The 16723-nt window shown below is 42.6% G+C and overlaps 1 protein-coding gene and 1 long non-coding RNA gene across 3 annotated transcripts in view; one reads left to right on the top strand and one right to left on the bottom strand.

Annotated features, from left to right (window-relative positions):
* The window catches only part of NRROS (negative regulator of reactive oxygen species), a 38126-nt gene extending 36600 nt beyond the window's left edge, over positions 1 to 1526 (bottom strand). For both annotated transcript variants that reach the window (XM_070243520.1, XM_070243521.1), the window contains exon 1: positions 1391 to 1526. The gene's annotated coding sequence lies outside the window, so the exon portion shown is untranslated. The remainder of the gene's footprint in view (positions 1 to 1390) is intronic.
* On the top strand, positions 317 to 3875 carry LOC102149969 (uncharacterized). The gene is made up of 3 exons (XR_288792.4): positions 317 to 606; positions 1776 to 2083; positions 2295 to 3875. It is a non-coding gene; the product is annotated as an uncharacterized lncRNA (long non-coding RNA).
* Positions 3876 to 16723: the final 12848 nt, after the last annotated feature.

Below are 16723 nucleotides of genomic sequence, written 5' to 3' on the forward strand. Positions count from 1 at the left end.
AACTAGAAGGACGTACAACTAAGGATATACAACCATGTATTGGGGATTTGGGAGGAAAAAAAAGGAGGAAGGTTGGCAACAGATGTTAGCTCAGGGTGAATCTTTCCCTGCCAAAAAAATAGCAGTTCTGGTAGAGTGCTGGGGTCAGGAGCCGTATTGACACATGATAGTTCATTAGTGACTGGGGTTACAGAATTAAACAGAGAGAGGAACAACTGCTTTCACAAGAAATAAGGTAATGAAGGGAAAGATTAGTGTGTGAGTATCCTTTGTAAACTGTGCAGTGCTGTATAAATAAAACTATTTTCCTTGGCAGAACAGGTCAGGGAGAGACGAGAAGAGATGGGGTCAAGTCCTTAAGTGGAGGTTGGCCTCGGCGAGTCTTCCGCATGTGGCAGAAATCAAGGCAGTGTGATGGGGACGGGGCAAGACAGACCTGAAAGGACTGTTGATCATCTGTGTTTACAAGGACGCACAGCAGGCGACATGGGGAGGACTCGGCTGTCCCCGACTCTTGTGTAATGTCAGTGGGCAGCCCAGGCCTGGAAGAGGACAGCAGACCTTGACATGGGCCAGTACATATGGTCACAGCTAATCAAAGCCCAGGTACATTCATTATCCCTCAGTGACTCAGTTAAGTAGGTACTAATAGTCTCAATTTGCAGAACAGAAAATTAGGCTCAGATTGATCACAAGATTTGCCCAGGGCCACACGGTAGGAAGTGTCAGTACCAACTTGTTTTTAGCAACAGTTACTGGTTTTTTAAAAAAATTTCTGATTATAAAAATATTACATAGACACTGAAAAGAAGGGTAAAAAGAAGAAAACCAACCACAGACCCACAAGTCAGAGAAAATTCATTGTTAACATCATGGTGTATTGCACTCCAAGGTTTTTCTAGGCATATGTAATATGTTTGGGGTTTTTTTAAAATAAAGTTAAGATCAGATTTCACACAGTCTTTTGTAAGTTTACATACATAATTTATAACAATATATTGGAATTTTTTCCCTAAGTCCTTAAATTTTCATGACATGATTTTGACTAGCTCTATATTATTCTGTCACTTGGATGCCTATAATTAATTATCCAGTCTTCTTTTGTATGGCATTATAGTACAGGCCCAAAATCCCTTATCCTAAAGTTTGGGGCCAGAAGTGTTTCAAAAATAACAATATTTCATGGTTTACAAAGGTAACCTGATACATAGGCCATAAATTACATAATTCCTCCAGCAGCATCTAGAACCACACCCCAAAATCAACACATTAATATTTTGGCCACAAACATAAATGTTCACATTAAGTGGGCAAAAGATAGAGTGGCCAAAATAGGTCTTTGCCAGTCCAGGTCAGGTTTTGCAGCCAAATGAGATTGTGCCAAACTCACCAAAAAAGCCTTTGGTTTTCAGAGCTTGTTGGATTTCAGAATTGTGGACTCATATCAGGCTTTGAAGCCTGGCTTGTTCCACAGCCTGACTGTGTTTCCCAACAGCTGTGACATTCTAGAATGGCAGCAGAATGAAAGACATAACCATGAGGCAAAGTTCTAGCTGCTCAGGGGGGCCAAAGAAGCAAAAAAGTGGTGGTGGGATCCCTCGACAGGGATGGGTGCAGGCCTGGAGTCAGCTAGCACCAGGAGCAGGTTCCTAAGAAGTGAGGGAGTGCAGGAGGGAGGAGGAAGTGTTGGTGACTGAGACCAGAGACGCCTTGGCCGTGGGGCGAGGTGCAAACTGCCACAAAGCACAAGTCAAAAGCTCCCAAATTCACTTCAGATCCACCTACCCTCAGAAGCTCTACGCGTCAAGGGGAAGATCTCCAGAGCGGCCCGTGTGGGGCTTCCTGACACACTGGGAGACAAGAAAAAGGGTGCACGGCTCAGAAGCAGCTTGCTGTGGGAGAAGGAGCACAACCTCGTTGATTTTGCAGAGGCCCAGGGCAGTGGGCCCCCTTCTCCTTCCTGTTCCTGCATCAAGTGTGGTTTGCTGTCAAGTGGTAGCAGGTTCAGCCACAGTGAAGGGAGGTAGAGGGAGAGGCCCCTTGAGAGCGAGTGGCCCTGCGGTGGGAGCCCCGGATCTGGAAGGTGACTTGCTAGAGCCGCTCTCAGCTGGGGAGCAGAGTGAATGGTGGGGACTGGGGCTTCTGGGTGGTGCAAGGCATGCTGGGAAGTGTGGGTTTTAATTGGCAGTTGGGCAGTTTAGCCACAAGCTGGGAGCAGGGTGGAGTCTGCGGTGGTGGGGGAGGCTTGTAAGGCAGAAACGGGGAAGAGTGATTTTTTTTTTTTCTCACACCAGCAAACCAGAGGAAGATTGGCCCATCAGAACCAATTGTTATCAGCCTAGCACTGAGTTCAAAGGCTGCATTTAGACTCTTCACCGCTCTGAAGGAGATTCTGTCTCTTCATTGCCACTCGCCATAGTTACCAGATCAGTCACACCAACGACGCATTTCCCACACACATCTTGCAAATTCCCTCCAACAGGAATCTCCTCTTCTCTGCCAGGTTATCGTAACTATGTTCTTGGGGATTTCATGAAAGACTCATCTCCTCAAAGCCTGCCCCCATTAATCCCATCTTATTCAATTTACTATCTCTTCTTACATAAAATGCCACCTAATTCTTCCAGAAATCAGATTCCTGGCAACTATAATTACCCAAAACACTGCAGCAAGCTGTCTGAAAGCCCAGGCACCTCATTCATGGGATAAGCTGAGTCATCCTTGGCCTCTACCTAGAGTAATAAGAAATATTTAGAGCTGTGAGAACAAGGGATGATAGCAGAGAGTAAGAAAAAAGATCTACACAAACATATGAGGACATGCTCATATAACTGCTTTTTAGTTCTGCCTGACAGCATCGTGTTGCCTTTTAGCATAGGGTAGACAGACCTGCTCGGGTCTATAACCCACGAGAGCCCCTCCGTATCTCAGTGAACCTCAGCCACTGATGCTCATAAGAAGGCTCTAAGTCATCGAGAATGGACTAACTCATGTAAAGAGTTCTTAGAACTCAATAATAAAAAGACAGATAACCCAATTAAAAAGCGCAAAGGATGTGAACACACATTTCTCCAAGAAACATGCAAATGGCTGATAAGCACATGAAGAGATGCTCAACATCATTTGTCATCAGGGAAATGCAACTCAAAACCACGATGAGATACCACTTCACACCCACAAGGATGGCTAAAATAAAAAAGACAGATAACAAGTACTGGCGAAGATGCAGAGAAAGTGGGACCCTCACATACCACTGACAAGAATGTAAAATGGGGCAGAAACTTTGGAAAATAGTCTGATGGTTCCTCAAAAGGATAAACATGGAGTTATCATATAACCCAGCCATTCCATTCCCAGGCACTCAAAAGAAATGAATACACATGTCCACACAAAAACTTGTACACGAATTTCATAGTGGCATTATTGATGATAGCCAAAAAATGAAAACAACCCCAATATCCATTGAGGGATGAATGGATAAACAAAATGTGGTCTATCCATACAATGGAATATTATTCAGGCGTAAAAAGGAATGAAGTACTGACACATGCTACAACATGGATGAACCTTGAAAACGTTACACTAAGTGAAAGGAGCCAGTCATAAAAGATCACTTATTACATGATTCTATTTATATGAAATGTCCAGAGTAAGCAAATCTATAGAAACAGAAAGGTTAGTGGTTCCCTCGGTCTGGGGGTTTGGGGAAAGTTAGGGAGAGACTGCTAATGGGTATGGAGTTTCCTTTTGAAGTCATGAAAATGTTCTAAAATTGATTGTGGTGATGGTTGTACTCTGTGCACATGCTTTAAAAAAGACATTGAATCATATGCTTAATATGTGTGTCCTGTGAGTTATACCTCAACGAAGCTTTTAAATAAAAATAAATAAAACCAGGAAAAAAAATGGAATCTGTAGACTTAAGTTTCTTGTATAAGAAAGGGAAGTAGATGATTTGCTTAAGAAGTTTTTAAAAATCAGAATGAAAAAACTTAGTGCTTAAATTTATACTTTCTGGTTATCTGGAAATATTTCTATGTAAAACCTCTTGTTTCTTAAGCATTGCTCTCTAAAGCAGATGGGATGTTAGAGCAAGTGTCAACGTCTTAAAGCTTGAAAACCTTCTCCGAAGTGACGGAGTGGCACAGCATTTTGGCCATGATAGCTTGAATTTGCAGTTTCTCCACAGCTGTTGAGTGTTTCATGTATATATATTTAGCTTTTCAGAGTAAAAATATTTCACTGCTATTGAACTCGCTCTATCAAACCTGTTAAAATGTTTTTAAATGTTATGTTTTGAAGATTTTGAAGTTATAGGTTTCTTATTTAAAATACAATTACCCGGGGCTGGCCCCGTGGCCGAGTGGTTGAGTTCGCGCGCTCCGCTGCAGGCGGCCCAGTGTTTCATTGGTTTGAATCCTGGGCGCGGACATGACACTGCTTATCAAACCATGCTGAGGCGGCGTCCCACATACCACAACTAGAAGGACCCACAATGAAGAATATACAACTATGTACCAGAGGGCTTTGGGGAGAAAAAGAAAAAAAATAAAATCTATTAAAAAAAATTTAAAAATGAAAAACAATTACCCTTAATTTTATGTTGGAGATGGTTGCTAAGGAGATGATTAACATGTATTAATTATTGTAAACTATACTATTTTATTATTATATGTTATATACTTATAATAATAATATAAAGATAATAAAATACAAAAATATAAATATATAAATATTTATAAATTTAAATACATGTTAATTATGTATTATTATACATCAGAAAACTCCGGGCAGCTAGTAATCCTAGTTATAGAGAAAGGGGCGCACAACCCTTTGAGAGTAGAAATTAATGCCTTTATCTGTTTGTTTTTATCCTAGGGCTTGGATCTATAATAGTCAATATTAGCTGGGTTGTTTTTGAGGGGTGATCAGCATCCAAACCCCCTTCCTGTTTAGGGGAATCTTTCCTTGTATGGTCATGGTGGGAAACTGAGCCCCACCCCTTGGAAATTAGGGTAGGATTGCATGATCCAGACTCAACCATCTGAATCTGTGCTAAGAACCACGGATCTGGAGCAAGTGATGCAAAGAAGCTGGCTGCTCCAGAGGCGGCAGCAGCAGCCTCTAATATCTGGCGCAGTGGTGGCAGAAGTGCCAGGGAGAGCATTCAGCAGCCACAGTGGCAAAGCCTTTCAACTAGGCTGTCCCCGTGGCGAGGCCATGGCTGTACTTACAGCTGCCCATCTCCCCTTGGTGCTGCCCATTTGCCCAACTGGATCTCCAGCTTTCACATTGACGTCTACCTACTATCCTTCCTAGGATTCCTTTCCTGGTCAAGTGAGCCAGAATCAGTTCTGTTGCCTACAGTCAAGATCCCTGACTCATTCTCCACCTGGGAAAAGAAAAATACAAAAAAACTCTTGGAGTTGAAAGAGGTGGTGGACAAAGGAGGACAGGCAGGGGAAGTAAGGAGGCACTGTGATTTAAAAAGGTAAAATAGGACTTTTCCTGGAATTAGCAGAAAGCAATGACAGCAACGTCTTGTTAGAGCCAGACCACATTACCTGCAGCTCTGAGTAAACGTGCTGGACCCCGGGTAAACCAGGACTGCAATTCAATTGGCACAAGTCAAAAATTACAGTCCACGACCCTAGAGGGAGCTGAGTCACTTGAGTGACAGAGTGACAGAATTCTTTTCAGAGACAGACAGTAGTAGCTGATATTCTGAAGTGATGTGTTTTGGTGGGTGTGCTTTAGGATAAGTTAGGCGTGGAAACACACAAAAGAACAGGAGTTAAATGTTAGCCAAAACTTGAGAATAATATGGGAAGAACTGAAATATTTAAGACATGCCAAAAATGTTAGTGGAAACGTGAATAAACAATACATTTTTATGGGTGAAATAACCTCAGACCAAACTTAAAAATAAGAAGTGAGAATATGAATCGGCTTATGATTATGTGATATAAATACTTGCAATTTGGGTTCTAATTACTATTTAAACCATTCTGAAATTACAATTCTCTCTAATTATAATAACTAATGTTACAGTTGGAATTATTGACAGGAAAATAACACTTTCTAAGCTCACAGTCATTTATCAGTTAAATTTGATCATCTGAATTAAAATCATCTCATGAAAGGATTCTTCTTTCAATCTTAGGATCCTTTCAATCATACGAATTATCTGAAAATAATTAACAGAAAGTTTGTGAAAGAAACGGATTCTTAGAGGCTTTGTTCTAGTTTACGTACAAAGTGGACGATTACTGGCAGAAATGAGCTACTCAGTAGTTGTGTAGCTGCTCTGTGCCTCAGTTCCCTCACTTGTAAAATGTTCATAATAATAGTACTTACTTCATAAAAGTGTTCTGAAAAATTAAATAGTTAATCCTGTAAGCCCTTGGTGTTCTTATTACTTGAGGTAAAGTCAGGAATACGCCCAATGACAATAGAAAAGAAAGCACGCTCGGGCAGCAATTTAATTCAAACAAGATTACTTAAGAAACCCAAAAGGTGCAGCATTCCCGAAACTTATCTAACTTTAGGGAAAAAAAATAACAACTGTTTAGAGGAGGATCCGCAAGGAATAACCATCCTACTTGGGAACCCACCACTAACCTCAAGTGGCCCCCAGAGGTTGCCACCATTATCTTTTCGCCTGCCATGTCTGTAGGGAGTACACGATGGTCCACGAGCAGGAGGCGGCGAAGGTGTTTCAGAAAAGCCTCTCTGTGTGACCTGTCAGGGGAGAGGATGAAGACATCTGGGAGGGAACCAAGGAAACTCTGCTAGGAATGGAGAGGGTGTCAGGTTGTAGGTCACAAGGATCAAAAGCTGAGGTTGGAAGGAGAGGAGAGATCCAGAAAGGATATTGTGGTGGGCATGACCACAGCTCTCACAACCAGGTGCAGGAAATGGACCACGGCCTCTCCATTACAAAAGCAGCCCAGAGGCAGGGAGGTGCTGACGGGAGGTCTCGACATCCTGGGGCGTGCTGGAAGAGGGTCTGGCTAGACCGCCTGATGAGCTCTTAACCAGAGACAGAACTTGGGCTCTGGAGTCAGAATCTGGCTCTAACATCCATGCTCCACCATCTGCCAGATGGATAAACTTGAGCAAATACTTAGCTTCTCTGGGCCTCAGCTTCCTCATGGGGAAAGGTGCCTTTCACACAGCAAGAGCTCAGTAGAACTCAGCTATTAACATTGCTTGCTGACAATTTCATCTTCCAGAGAGTAGAGGAAGTAATAAGGGGAACTGCCACTCTGAACCTAAATTTGGCCAAAAGGAGGAATTGGTTGGCAGAGTGGAAGTGACAGGAACCTTGGGAGAAAGCAGCTGTGTCTTCTTGAAGTTTGTCACGGTGAGAGAAACGGTAGGGCACAGTTAGATGTGTTCCCCAGATTTTAACAATTACAAGAAAATACCATGGCTTGAGACTCTAGAAAGACTCTCAAGAATTTAGTAACTTCTCAAGGACGTTCATTTTTACCTGGGAAATCTCAAGTCAGTGAAAACGGAGAAGGGACTTAAAGAAACCATACAGTTACATATATGTTTGTTATTTAATTGTAAGAGGAAGTAAGCCTAAGATGGACAGAGGGGTGCGTAACCACTGATGAACCTAAGAAGGTGGAACAGATGCCTAAAGTCCTTTTGAGAAAGTGAAAGCCTCACATGAACCAAGGCCTGTAAAGGGCTTCATAAAGTCATATTCAGAGCAAAAAAGGGATACGCTGTTTGTGGTCAATGCTGTCATGTTGGCGGGTGACAAAGAGAAAGCAGAACTCAATTTGTATTTTGCTTCTGTTTTCTCCGTCAAAGGGAACGTTCTCAGAACAGAAAGGCCCAGAGGAAAAGTTAACCCAAGGTGGGAGAAAAATTGCAAAAGACAACCCCAGTGTCTTTATATGAAATTCAGGGATCTGACCAGACAAATCATTTTCCAGAGCGTAGGGAGACTTGCAAATGAATTTCCCTTGAGGCATTGTCTAAGGGACAGACCTCTGGAAGGCAGGAACTTATTACGATTTTCAAAACAGGGGGAAATTCACTTTTATACACCACAAGCCATTGTGTTTATTGCAAGTCCCAGAACGCAAAAGGGGTTATTAACAAGACAGCTGGTGGGTACCTCCCAAGGGCAGTGGTCACGAGGAGTCAGTGTAGGGGGCTGGAGGACATGATCATCCCTGTCATTTCATCCCCAAGGAGGTTTTCAATACAAACATTTCAAATGAATTATACCAACATTAATTTTCATCCAGAATGTGTTCTCTGGAACAAACTCTGCTAAGTCAATTTAATTCCTTGATCATCTTTCTATGACACTCATTTGAAACATTTCCATTTTTATCTATTTTTATTTTTATTCAACTGAAATATTTTTCACCAGGATCCATGGTTTTTCATTTAAATTTTCAAATTACGTTTTGTCTCATTGCTTGGTTTCTTGATCTGTATCAGATCTGTATCAAATTTTACTAAAGTTTCTGCCATGTTAGGTGACATTGTGGTTGTCCGCACACCACACCAACATCCATTTCCTCATTCCTGGTGACTACCCCAACTTTTGTTCAGGAACCGTATCTCCACCGGGCAATCCAGGGGCTTTGAGGAAAGCTAACTCCACCACTGGAGCTGGGACTATGGCTCAGACCAAGGCTCATCAGCAAAATCCCATCTCTAGTGAACTGCTACTATTTCAGGGGGAAAGACACCATTTAATTCAGGCCAATGAGGTTGAAAAGAGACTTTTGGTGGGGGCTTATGGGAGAGTAGGCCCCTTGTCTTCTTTTGACTAGTGTGGTATGAAGATGTGAAGCCTGGAATCACTGCAGCTGTTTTGCTGCCACGAGGGAGGGCTGGCTGAGAGCTAAGCCATCACACGGAGCAGGGCAGAACTTAGAGGCCACCATGTAACTGAACTGAAGCCCTGATCAAACTACATGGCAAAGAGCTATTTATGGACTTGACAGTTATAGGAGCCATTAAATTCCCTCCCCATTCCCCTTTTTTACCCAATTTAGTTGAGCTTTCTGTTCCTTGCAACTAAAAATGCCTTAACTGATACACCCATTGTGAGTTTTATTTTATGGCCATTATTTTTATCAGGTCCAAGTTTTCTCACTCAAATTTTGCTGGCCTAAATGTTGTCAAGGAGGTTTTTACTTTTCAATTTTTAACTAAAAACAAAATTTTAAATGTTTCAATATAAGCAGTTGTCAGTTTTAGTTTCCATTGATTGTGTCTACCAGTGATATTCATTATGAATTAGATAAAAGATTTAAAATAGTTTATTTTTATTTCTTGGCTAATCCTTGAGGATATTGCAAGCGATGTGTATTCAAGAAAGAAGGAGAGAGAGTGAGAACCTAAATGTATGCAGGGAGGGTAAGGTTGAAGGAGCTCAAAATACCACGCCTATTCAGAAGGGATTGGACATGACATTAGAAGTGGGGATTAGATTAAATAACTATTCAGAACTTCAGAACCCCCAACCCTGAGGCCACGATTCTGTGAAGGTTAAACCGCACAATGAAATATCTGGGGAGGGGTTCATTACTGGGTAGAAAGCACCCCCAGTGGCTCTGGTCCAGGGTTTCTGCTATACAATGTCCTTGTGTGAGTTAAAAGAGACGACCCTCCAGTCAGACCCGGCCCATAGTAAAACAGAGGCTAGACTTCAGCCTCCCCTCCTCCCCCCTACTTAGCACTCTTTTGCAGTGATCCAGCACAACTATATGGCGTGGTTCTCAGCTTAGCAGAGGCTTTGGGGCCCAAGCCACATGACTAGGAGCACCAGCCGAGAGATCCAAAGTCTCGGGGTGACCGGTCTGTGTAGTGTAAGGGCTACGCGCTGAGTACAAAGCAATGACTGGCCTAGTGGGCTGGCTCAGGGCTGTGTAGCTTCCAAAGGGCAGGGCAAGGATGAAGAGGCCCAAGCATTGGTCTACTGGTCCAAAGATGGGTGCAGTGCTGTAAGGTGAGATCAGAGAAAGGAGCCAGGGAGAATCTGTGTTAGCAGCAACCAGGGAAGGGATGTGGCTGTTGCTACTCTGCCTGAAAGATGGCTCCTATCATCCAAGCTTCATGCTGCCTAAAGAGGTCCCTTATCTGCAAGTTCCTTGCTGGTTTCTGCCCCAACTCCGTCCTCTATGCCCTCTGCAACGTGATCAAAATGGAGAGGGCTCCCTGCCTCTCCGAGGGAAGTGTCCTGGTAACCAGGATCCTTGCAAGACTTGTGAAGCAAGGCAACCCCCTTCTCAGCTACACCCTGGGAAACCCAAATGGCTGGCTGGCTCCACAAGGGAGTCTTAACCTTCCTTATGCCACACACCCCTCGGGTGTTCCGGAAAAGTGCATGGACTCCTCAGAATCATGTTTTTAAATGTAGAAAATAAAATGCATAGCATTATAAAGGAAATAAACTATACTGAAACACAGTTCTGTGCACAGACCCCTTGGATCCATGGACCCCAGGTCAAAAAGTCCTAAGGGGGTAGAAGATGGTAGTTTGGAATTGTTAAAAAAGAGGTAATAGTACTATTGAAGGTATTTGTTTTCAGAAGGGTCAACTAAAGTGGAAAATGAAAAGTTATGCTAAATTTTTTTCATATTCAAATTTTATTTTATTATTAAACATAAGAATTTCCTGTTTAGCTTTGCTTCAACTAGCCCATTTCCCTCTCTCACATCTTGATATTAACCTGAAAATTCAAGCTTCCCTTCGTGATTTTAAATTCCTTAATTTCTGTATTTAAACCACTTTTGGAATTGATTTCTACTTTCAAATCATACCATCTCTTGGGGTAATGCATTTCACGAGAGTGTACAGGCCTCTGCATGAAGTAACACTTCATTTCATTTGTTTAAGGCATATCTCTAGGTTCAAAATGTGCTCCCAATACTACTATTCTATTCTATGATCTAATCTGTAAGTTATTCATTTAAAGATTTCATGCTCAGGCATTAGATTTTGATTTGTCCCCACATGACTATTCTAGCTCTCACTCCCAGCCCCCTGACCACTTCTGTTCCCCTCCTTTAGACTATTCCTACTTTCCCTATATTTTTCTTGAGGCTCAGCGATCAGAGCCAAATGTAATTTTCCAGGTGTGGACATGCTATTTGTATAAGACAGGATCTCAGAAGCAAAGACTTGGCATGTGCAAATTAGGCAGTTAGAGGAGGGTTTCCTAAAGGGACAGGTACAATGATGTGATCATGGTAGTGCAGGGACCCAGGACCTGCCACAAAAGGCAGATAGTGCCCCCAGGTCTGAGGGGAGGCCACAATGACCGGAACCCAGAGGTGAGAGTTCAGAAGCGACGTGGAGAGGGCCTTCGACCCAGGAAAGCCACCTGAGGAAACTCTGACAGGAGGAAACCAGAGGAATAAATACCCTGACTGTTCTCTCCTTCCTGCCTCTAATCTCTCATCAGGGTTCCCTGTTAGGGAACCTGCATAGAAACCAAAGGACCCGGGACTGCTGATGTAATCATTACAGGTCAGCTGCCCTGAGCAGAAAGCAGGGTGGACGAGGGTGGAGAGTGGATCTGGAAAGTGAAACAGAATAAATCCTGCACACTGTCGTTCTACACAAGGGTGGAATCAATCATGTTAACTGTTAACTGGGTTTTTAATTTTTCTATTACACTTTCCCAGTATATCACCGAGATGGTAGCACCTTGGCACAATATGTTCTTAAAGAGCCTTTAAGGCCTCTCAGTCTTTGTCTTGTAACTTGTCATGTATAAACAGAATTTAAGTGATTGTTTCCTAAATGTGTTACCAGCCATTTGCTTACACTGAAATCTAAACTTAACAATTTTCTTACCACTAACATAGTTTCACACAATTTCCCTACAGAATTATTCCCATCAGTTTGACCTTTTATTACCTAAAAGATTTTAATATCGGTCTCACTATTTGCCCATTGTTTTTATATCCTCCTCCAGATAATTCACACAAGTATTTTAAAGTACAATCTGGAATAATCAGGATTCTTTTAATTATTAGTAATAGAAATCCAACTCAAACAGGCTTAAGCAAAGAGGGGAATTTATTGGCTCATATACCTAAAAAGTCTGATTTAAGGCAAGCCTGGATCCAGGTGCTCACACAACGCTTTCAAAAATCTGTCTCTCCAGGGGCTGGCCCGGTGGCGCAGCAGAAGTTCGCACGTTCTGCTTCTCAGCGGCCCAGGATTTGCCAGTTCAGGTTGCGGGTGCGGACATGGCACCACTTGTCAAGCCATGCTGTGGCGGGCGTCCCGCATATAAAGTAGAGGAAGACGGGCACGGATGTTAGCTCAGGGCCAGTCTTCCTCAGCAAAAAGAGGAGGATTGGCAGCAGATGTTGGCTCAGGGCTAATCTTCCTCAAAAAAAAAAAAGGAAATCTGTCTCTCCAGCTCTCAGCCCTGCCCTCCTCTGTGTGGCTCCACCATCGGGCAGACTCTTCCCAGGTGGCATCCAGGAAGGCTACTGGCAGTTCCAGGCCAATATCCTACTAGCTTAGCCCTCCCAGGGGAAAGAGGGGCTCTTTCAAAACAGCCCAGCAAACGTCCCAGGACTGAGTCTCCTTGGTGCAACGTGGAGTCAGGTGTCTCTCCCCTCATCAGTCACTGTGGCTGTTAGATGGAATGTGCTGGTGTTTGTGGACTGGGTCATATGCCACTCCTGAAGTTCTATCCAAACCACGTGAACTAAATATGGAGGAGGAGTGGTGGCCCTAAAGAAAATCAGATTGCTTTTATCAGAAGAAGAGGGATGGAGGCTGGGCAGATCAAAAATAATGGCCATCCTCTCTACAAGTTTAGTGCTGGTTCCTTGGAAATGCTGCGAGTTACATTTCATGTGGAGAAGCCCACTGATCTGCAGCCCTTCTTCCTGGTCTCAAAGCTATCTCCCCACCTACCAGAAAACAGCACTCAAGACCCTAAAATTTGGATAATTGCTTTTAGAATGTAAAAAGCTTTTTGAATATGTAAATAGATTACATATAACAAACACATGAGTATTTCTCCATAGCAGAGTTCAATAGAATAAAATTCCCTCTTAATAGCCTGGCTGTCTTTCCTATAATTGGTTATGTTTCCTGAGGAGTTCATTAAAGTGACCAGTAGACTCGTAGAGCTGAGTCACAACGCTGATGAAACAGAAAGAGCACTGCATAGAGAAGGAGAGCCACATTTTTAGAGCCAGCTCTGTTTCTAACAATGGGCCCCAGTTTGCCCATTGGTGAAATGAGGTTGGATGAGACCTCTAAGGTCTGTTCTAGCTGTAAGAACTTAGAATTCTATTCTGAGATACGAATCATCAAAAAAGCAGTAAGATAGAAATACCACTGATTTAGGGGAGAGAAATTAAGGTCCTCAGGCAGCAGCTATGGGCCAAAGAGGAGAGGAAGAATTGCAGCTCACGTTTTATAGACTTAAAGAAATTTATGTGCATCAAAGGACACAACCAACAGAATGAAAAGGCAAACTACGGAATGGGAGAAAATATCTGCAAATCGCATATCTGATAAGGGGTTACTATCCAGAATATATAAAGAACTCCTACAACTCAACAACAAAAAACACAAATAACCCAATTTAAAAATGGGCAAAGGGGGCTGGCCCCGTGGCCTAGTGGTTGAGTTCAGCATGCTCCGCTTTGGCAGCCTGGGTTTGGTTCCCTGGCGTGGACATACATCACTCATCGGCAGTCACAAAATAGAGGAAGATTGGCACAGATGTTAGCTCAGGGCGAATCTTTCTCAAGCAAAAAGAGAAAGATTGGTAGCAGATGTTAGCTCAGGGAAAATCTTCCTAAGGAAAAAAAAAAAGGGCAAAGGACTTGAATAGAGATTCCTCCAATGGAGACATACAAATGACCAAGTATATGAAAAAATGCTCTACATCACTAATATTCAGGGAAATGCAAATCAAAACCATAATGAGACAGCATCTCACACCCACTGGGACGGCTCTGTCAAAAAACCAGAACACCACAAATGTTGGCAAGGGTGTGAAGAAATTGAAACACTTGTGCTCTGCAGGTGGCAATGTAAAATGGTGCAGCTGCTATGGAAAATAGATCCTCAAAATATTAAAAACAGAATTACCATCTGATTCAGCAATACCACGCTGGATAAATAGCAAAAATAACTCAAAGCAAGGTCCCTAAGAGAGATTTCTACACTCATGTTCATAGTAGCACTACTCACAATAACCAAAAGGTGGAAGCAAACCAAGTGCCCATCTACAGAGGAATGGAGAAGCAAAATGTGGTCTATACATGCAATGGAATATTATTCAGCCTTAGAAAGGAAGGAAATTCTGACACTTGCTACAATATGGATGAACCTGGAGGACGTTATGCTAAGTGAAATAAGCCAGTCACGAAAAACAAAATACTGTACAATTTCACTCATCTGAGGTATTTGAAGTAGTCAAACTCATAGAAACAGAAAGTAGAATAGTAGCTACCCAGGGACTGGGGGGAAGGAGAATGTGGAGTTGTTTACAGGGTACAGATTTTCAGATCTGCAAGACAAAAAATTTCTGGTAATGGATGGTGGTAACGGTCGCACAGCAATGTGAACGTACATAACTCTGAACTGTACACTTAAAAATGGTTACGATGGTAAGTTTTGTTACGTGTATTTTACCAAACTTGAAAATTTTAAAAAAAGTTTAAAGCTGGAAGAAACCCTAGAGATCTTTTAGTTCAAATCCTTTATTTTACAGACAGGAGAACGGAGGCCCTGAGTGTTAAATGGTTTACACACAAACAGAACACAGTAGCAGAAACGGACACTCATCCATCTCAGCCCTTCCTTTCTTTTTCTTTTCTGATCAGTTGTGACTTTAAAATACACCATCACTTGACATTTGTATGGTGCTATAATACAGCAACCACACAGATTTCTTTCTGGTCACAAGGGGAAAAAAACACTATGAAGGGGTCAAACTTGTCAACACCTAATCCAGAGGTTAATCTCAGCATCACTGGTAGTAGGACAACCAGATGCATCTCCCCATGTGAGGCAACATGAAATCCCAACATCGTCAAGGATATATCCTTGCCAAGAATGTTTAACTTGAATTGAGCTAAACCCTAAAATCTAACTCACCATTTATAGGAAACGAAGGGCATAGAAGAACACTACAACAAGGAATAGGTCAGATAAATCTAGAAGATGGATTTATCCCTTCCACTTACATCAGCAATATAATTAAAAGAACTTTAAGTCAATAAATACCAGATGCAATGCATGGTCCTAGATTGGATCATGGTTTGGACAAAACAGCAGTCAAAGACATTTTGGGAACTATTGGGGAGACTTTGAATACAGATTAAGTATTCAACGATGTCAGGAAATTATAATTAATTTTGTTGGGTATTATATTTTGATTTCAGCCCTGCACGAAAATATTCTTATATTTTAAAGATATATACTGAAGAATTTAGGAACAGAATGTCACAATGTCTTTAAGATACTCTTAAATTATTTAGCAAAAATTAATAAAGTGAGCTGAATGGGGAAAAACCGCTTTCCGGAAGACACTGGGCACACAGGAAGGGGAAAAGGCAGTATGTCAAGGTTGTGGTAAACATCGGGTAAAACACTCATGTCTGCTTGGCAAGGAAAGGGCCCGTTAACGGCATTGTTCCAGCATTTCCTTCCTGCTTGGGTTCCCCTCCTGATTCCCTTTGGGTTAGTAAGTTTCTGAGAAACTCATGCCTGTATCAGGACCTCCCCTGGGGGGTCAGCCTGGAGACTAAGGCATCTGAAAGGCTGTGTCAGGGAGGGAGAGAGACCCATGTGGGCCGGTGGGGACAGCTGGAGGAGGCAGATTTCAGCTGGATAAAAAGCAAAATGGAGCTGATTTCTTGGGGAAGCAGCAAAATTCCCGTCTCTGGAAATATCAAGTATGGGCTGGAAGACTTGGCCGTGTTGGCCTTGATGTCTTCTACAGTCCCTTTCAGCCCATATGCCAGGACCCAGGAAAAGGATAGGTGGGGCCGGAGGTGGTGAGAACAATTCAGAATTTCAGGGAAGGAGGTGGGAGGGCGGGGGGCAGGCAGTGACAAGACTGGGCCTTGAGCTAATTCTCTGGTTTCCCTCCCCGGACCCTGTTTCTCAGAGCTGCTTCCTGTCTCTTGCAATCTGGAGAAGCCAATTTCCTTCAGTGGCCGATTTCATTTGATAAGGAAAGGGAGGGGAGCCCAAGCCAAGCCATCACAGGGCCGTCCTTGAGCAGAAATGTGGAGCTCGGTCTTGACAGTTCCTACCCCCATCCTGATGAGGAGAATTAGGAGAGAAGCTGCAAGCCAAATTATTGCAAAGTTTGTTTTGAACTTTGCAAATACTGTATTTAAAGCCGACAAAGAACAATGACCAGTGTATTTCCAAGCTCCAGTGAGGACAGAACAATACAGTTCAGGTCAACAAACTAGATCCCAGGGTCACGTTATGCTCCACTTGGATGGGATATAAAGATGGTTAGATGCTTTCTTTGCCCTCAAAGCATTCAAGACCTTCAACTGTGGCCAAAAGGCAAAAAATTAAATATAAAGAACTCACTGTAAAACATCCTTAGTTCTGATTTACCAGAAGAGGATATGGAATTTCCCGGGAAACAGTGAAGAGACCATATGCCATATTTTTTCTTATTTATCTGGGGTATTTAGATGCAGCCTAAGGTGAGGGCAGAGAAATGGCCTAAGA

The sequence above is a fragment of the Equus caballus genome, chromosome 19 (assembly GCF_041296265.1).
Source record: "Equus caballus isolate H_3958 breed thoroughbred chromosome 19, TB-T2T, whole genome shotgun sequence".
Taxonomy (NCBI): domain Eukaryota; kingdom Metazoa; phylum Chordata; class Mammalia; order Perissodactyla; family Equidae; genus Equus; species Equus caballus.